We start from the raw sequence: 5624 nt of genomic DNA, 5'->3' as shown, positions 1-5624 counted from the left end.
GTTGTCGAGACATAATTCTGCCAATAGTTTCACCTGAATAGGTAAATTATTCTTCAAATGATGCAGTCTTGTTTCCAAAAATGTTTTGGCCATCCTCGGAAAAGCAAAGCCTCTTACAATACTGAGAGAAACGTAATATCCCGAGCACTTGAACAGACAAGGAATACATAAGATGGGGGGAATACTCCTATTATAGCTTCTGGGTTTTCTCTTCCAGACTCGATTATTCATTTATCTGAATGTGGCGTAAGAATTCCATCAACTTGCGAGGTATAAGAGAGATTTTACGAGAGCTTCGATTCCCCAAGCCGCAAACTGTCTGTATCTTCACATCAGACGATCCTATATTCGGGTATGTCAAACTGACATAAGTCTTCACATTTACCTCTGAGATGGGCATGTTGTTATTTTCCTTTTGAATCTACAGCGTAGTAGCTGTTGAAGACCACTGTGGTGTCTTGACGCGGCAGCATGAACACCCGTGCTTTTAACTCAGAGCCGCGGCAGATGGGTGATTATCTCAGTTGGTGAGGTTGTGAGATTATGTCAGTTGGTGAGGTTGGAGATTACGTCAGTTGGTGAGGTTGGAGATTATGTCAGTTGGTGAGGTTGGAGATTACGTCAGTTGGTGAGGTTGGAGATTATGTCAGTTGGTGAGGTTGTGAGATTATGTCAGTTGGTGAGGTTGGAGATTATGTCAGTTGATGAGGTTGGAGATTATGTCAGTTGGTGAGGTTGGAGATTATGTCAGTTGGTGAGGTTGGAGATTATGTCAGTTGGTGAGGTTGGAGATTATGTCAGTTGATGAGGTTGGAGATTATGTCAGTTGATGAGGTTTGAGATTATGCCAGTTGGTGGGATTGGAGATTGTGTCAGTTGGTGAGGTTGGAGATTACGTCAGTTGGTGAGGTTGGAGATTATGCCAGTTGGTGAGGCTTGAGATTATGTCAGTTGATGAGGTTTGAGATTATGCCAGTTGGTGGGATTGGAGATTATGTCAGTTGATGAGGTTGGAGATTATGTTAGTTGATGAGGTTGAAGATGTCAGTTTTTGAGGTTGGAGATTATGTCAGTTGGTGAGGTTGGAGATTAAGTCAGTTGATGAGGTTGGAAATGATGCCAGTTGATGAGGTTGGAGATTATATCAGTTGGTAAGGTTGGAGATTATGTTAGTTGGTGAGGTTGGAGATTATGTCAGTTGGTGAGGCTGGAGATTATGCCAGTTGGTTAGGTTGGAGATTATGTCAGTTGGTGAGGCTAGAGATTTTGTCAGTTGGTGAGGTTGGGGATTATGTTAGTTGGTGAGGTTGGATATTTATGTTAGTTGGTGAGGTTAGAGATTATGTCAGTTGGTGAGGTTGGAGATTATGTCAATTGGTAAGGTTGGAGATTATGTCAGTTGGCGAGGTTACGTTTTGCTGCTTCATCATGGTGACAAATGTTCTGTCAAATCCAAGTTCAGCTTTAGCATGTGTCTTGATTCCAAAACAACGATCAGCAAATCCCTATGCGGGTATACGACACAGTTACGTACTGTGAATAAGAGAACCTACAAGTCGACTGGGTCGGATGTGCATACGTGTTTCACGAGAATTTAAAACGTCCGAGTATCAAATGACCCATCCAAATCAGGTAAACGAAGAAAGGCCCACACTCGACTCGATACCTACCGAGATTCACGGTAAAAGTCAACAGCATTAGACAGCAACTGATGAATCTACTTCAGCATCTCTCGGACACATCATTTTCCGAATGATCAGTCATTTGATCAATGATGCCTCCACATGTTTAGAGACATCTTCCCCGTCTCGCTGATGGTGTCTGTTTATTGACGTGACCAAATGAGGTAGTTCTTTGTATACATTCTCATCTAATGATGATATTCACATACAACAGGTTATACTGCAGAGCAGTGAGAACATATACGCTTCATAGCTGTTAGTGTTAAAAAAATAAGTCACAGGTACTAAATGAAATTCTGTAGACATCCTGTGAAGTACAAAACAGGGACTTTCACTTTGTGTGAGCTCAATGAAGTTAAAAAACACCGACGTTCATTCTGTGTTACCCTGCCTACCTTTACGATCACCCTAGACCCGTGAAGATCCTGCTTAGAACTGATCTTCAGTAACCCATGCTTGTCGTAAGAGGCGACTAACGGGATCGGGTGGTCAGGCTCGTTCGCTTGGTTGACACATGTCGTCGGTTACCAATTGCGCAGATCGATGCTCATGCTGTTGATCACTGGATCGTCTGGTCCAGACTCGATTATTTACAGACCGCCGCCACATAGCTGGAATATTGCTGAGTGTGGCGTAAAACTTAACTCACTCACTCACTTACGATCGTCCTCACATACACTAAACGCCAAAAGAAACGTTACCCTCCTTCCTTAATGACGGAGGTACCTATCTTCAACTGGCGTTATGTTGCGTGGACGTCCACTTCTTGGTCTGTCTACGGTGACCCCAGTCTGTCTGTAGCGCTGAATAAGAATAACCGTGATACGGTGCCATCCGAGGGCGTTGGCAACAGTATTGCATGTTGACCCCACCTGCACCATCCCAATGGCTCTTTCTCAGTCTTTAGCTGTTAATCATGGCATATTTCTCGTACTTGTGTATCATATCATACATTCTAGTCTCTCTTTATACCCTATAGAATCATTCCACATGTGAAATTGATTCAAATACTGCTTGAATAGTGCTACGTTTTGGTGATTGATATTGCTTTGTGTAAACAGAAACTGGAAAAACTGTTAACCAAGATAATTTTAGATGTTCCTAACACTTTTTCACAATATCAAAGACACGTTTTACTTATTTTCACTAATGCAAATCAGCAGAAAATGTTTTAAAAGACTGAAATCATAGGAATGATTATTTTACAATTTTACACACTCTACAACAGTTGTTTCTTGCTGTAATAGTTGAATAATGGTGACTTTAATGCTTTATCTTTGTCTCAAAGCAGAATTTTATTTCAACCTGTCTTTTGGACATCTAAATCACTGTTATTAGTTTATTTCGTTTAAAATAGGACAATTTAACTCTTCTGAAAAAGATGCATTTCACCTAAATATGAAGGCATTTGAGAATTATTTTTCGTGATTTGCATAAAGCTGTGTTGTTAAGCTTTCTTCTAAACTAATACCTTCTAACATATCTTTGCTAGTTTTTAAGTAATTAATAAAGGTAGGAGGGTAACGTTTATTTTGGCGTTTAGTGTAGTTCATGTTGACCTTAATGCGAGTCCTGGAGATCTTGAGGATGCACTCGCCCAATAAGAGTTTAAACTCCAATGAGCTCGTAGAGCGTAAAAGTAAATTCTTAATGAGTTAAATACTATTATACAGAAATGTTTCGTAACACTGTTGAAATCTATAATATCCAAACAGCTTAAGCAAGACGTAAATGCGCCCATGCTTATATGAAAACTTGCCAAATAGTTTCACTTTAAGTTTACTTTACTTACATTGCTTTTCAAAATGAAATGAGTTCAATGTTTAATTGTTCATTTCTTGAAAGGGCGGTACCATTGATCCTGTTGGCATCAAGTGTTCAGTCAATCCTATGTAACACAGGATCGCTATTTCGGTACTTGTGAAAATTAAGACATTGGTTGTTTTTATATACAACCGATTGGTATCGTCGTCGATTCAATATAAGATTCTTTAATTGGATTCAGTCGAGTTCACTTGAAGCTTACGTCAGTCAGAGCCAAGTCCCAGACTAATCGCCCCAGCTGGAAACCCGGCCAGATTAAAACACGGACTCTGAAAGGTCTAGATTGCAATTGACACCCCAGACTAATTTTAGTGGACGAGAACAGCGGAATGTGCGTTAATCGGATAAGTAACTGCTCTCAGTACTAGCCGAGCGCAACACATCTGTCATCAGCGTACAGCAGGTTAACCCATGCCACAGTAGACGTACACTCTGGTGGGCTGGGTATTAAAGGGGGGCTACGATCCTCGGGTTGGTGATATTCGGTTCTAGATACAGAAACTGAAATGAGAGAGGGCGATACTGAATTAGTGATGTATATTTAAACGAGTGCGTGAGTATGGTTTTATGCCGCTTTTAACACTATTCAGCAATATCATGGCTGGGGACTTACGAATTGGGCTTTACACATTTTACCCATTTTACCGAGGTCCTCTGGGTGACGAGCGAACACTTTAACCACTCGTGTGTCTCACACCGCTCCTGTATTTGAACGATGTACTCTTGCTAGATTGTATCACTTGGATATCAAGAAATGTTATCAAGCCGGAAACAAAGTGTTTTTAATTAACTCAATCATTCTGAGTCTGCTAATACCACGGTCTTGTTTCTCTTTAAGATATTCGGAGGATTTGAGAACTAAATCTTCAGAAACCACATTGTGAGTATGCTTTTGTGAAAACTTGTTATTTTCTCATTCCGTTTAAACTACCGATGATTCCAATTTTGGTTTTTAAGGAAACCATTTTTTACAACTTTTGCAAATTTGAATAATACACCTTTAGGTGGTTCTGAAAATGGGTGTATTTAGCTTTGGTTGAATTGATAGCTACCCTTAATCACATTCGCAACTGTGGGCATGCACGTCGCGTTTTCTGACAACGAACTGGGAACTGAGCTTATTGGAGTTACCTCCCTTCAGTCGCCGCGCCTACCACATCTCGCGAAACTGTAATAAGGAATCTCGAGCTGATAAACTCAGGCGGACCATGAGTATGTTCCAATTTTAACTCGTTTTATTAGTCGGGCTAGAAGATTTGAGCATTTATCAGTTAAAATGTGTTTTGCAACCCAAAGTGTGGGTGAGTAAAATATATTTACGAATGTGTAACATTGTTCCAACCATTTATACAGCAGAGGCACCCGTGAAGAGCCACCTCCTCGTGGTGGGTGCTGGGTAACGCTAAGCGCTCTTCAACCCCCCGTGTGGACCCGGGGGTATATTTGGTCCACCAACCTGTTTGCCGTGGGTTGCGCCCCTGTGTCGGTGGAGGACGGGAGTCTGGTGGTTGAGGGCACTGGTTCCAGGAACAGTGTTCCTTTGCCCAACACACCACTTCGCCCCTTACTTCACCTAGACGGGTGGTTGAATGGGCCCGGTTCAACCAATCGGCTGGTCATGCCAAGCCCTGTGTATGTATATTTTGATACAGAAGTTTTAGACATTTTGTAAAATGTTTTGTCAGATGTCTTGGCTTATGATTATATTCAAATTCGAAAATATTTCAGTTTTGTAATTTGCCTAGAGTCCTCTGCCCAGAAGGCGGTGGCTCATGGGCCAATCTGGTGGAGTAATTATTTTATTATTCTGCTGGAGTATATCATCCAAGTATCCTTGGTGCTGCAAGTTGGAAATCCACTTGTTATTAGCATTGTCTATATGATACTCCGTGGTGGGTGGGGAGCTTAGATGACGAACCAATATACCAACAATCATGGATTACCAAACCCCCAACAAACAAAAACAAACGTCCACTGGAAAATGATGATCAGCAACGACCCTCTATACTCATTGATTACTGGCCACGTTTTTTGGTTATCGAGTCTCTTGACAAGACTCCTTTAAAATTAAATCCATTTGCAATTTCAAAAGGTGTTTCTGGCATTGCAGGTGAGGTG

Source organism: Haliotis rubra, unplaced genomic scaffold (genome assembly GCF_003918875.1).
Source record: "Haliotis rubra isolate DU_JTF1 unplaced genomic scaffold, ASM391887v1 Scf286, whole genome shotgun sequence".
In the NCBI taxonomy this organism is placed as follows: Eukaryota; Metazoa; Mollusca; class Gastropoda; order Lepetellida; family Haliotidae; genus Haliotis; species Haliotis rubra.
Note: the sequence above shows the minus strand (reverse complement) of the source record.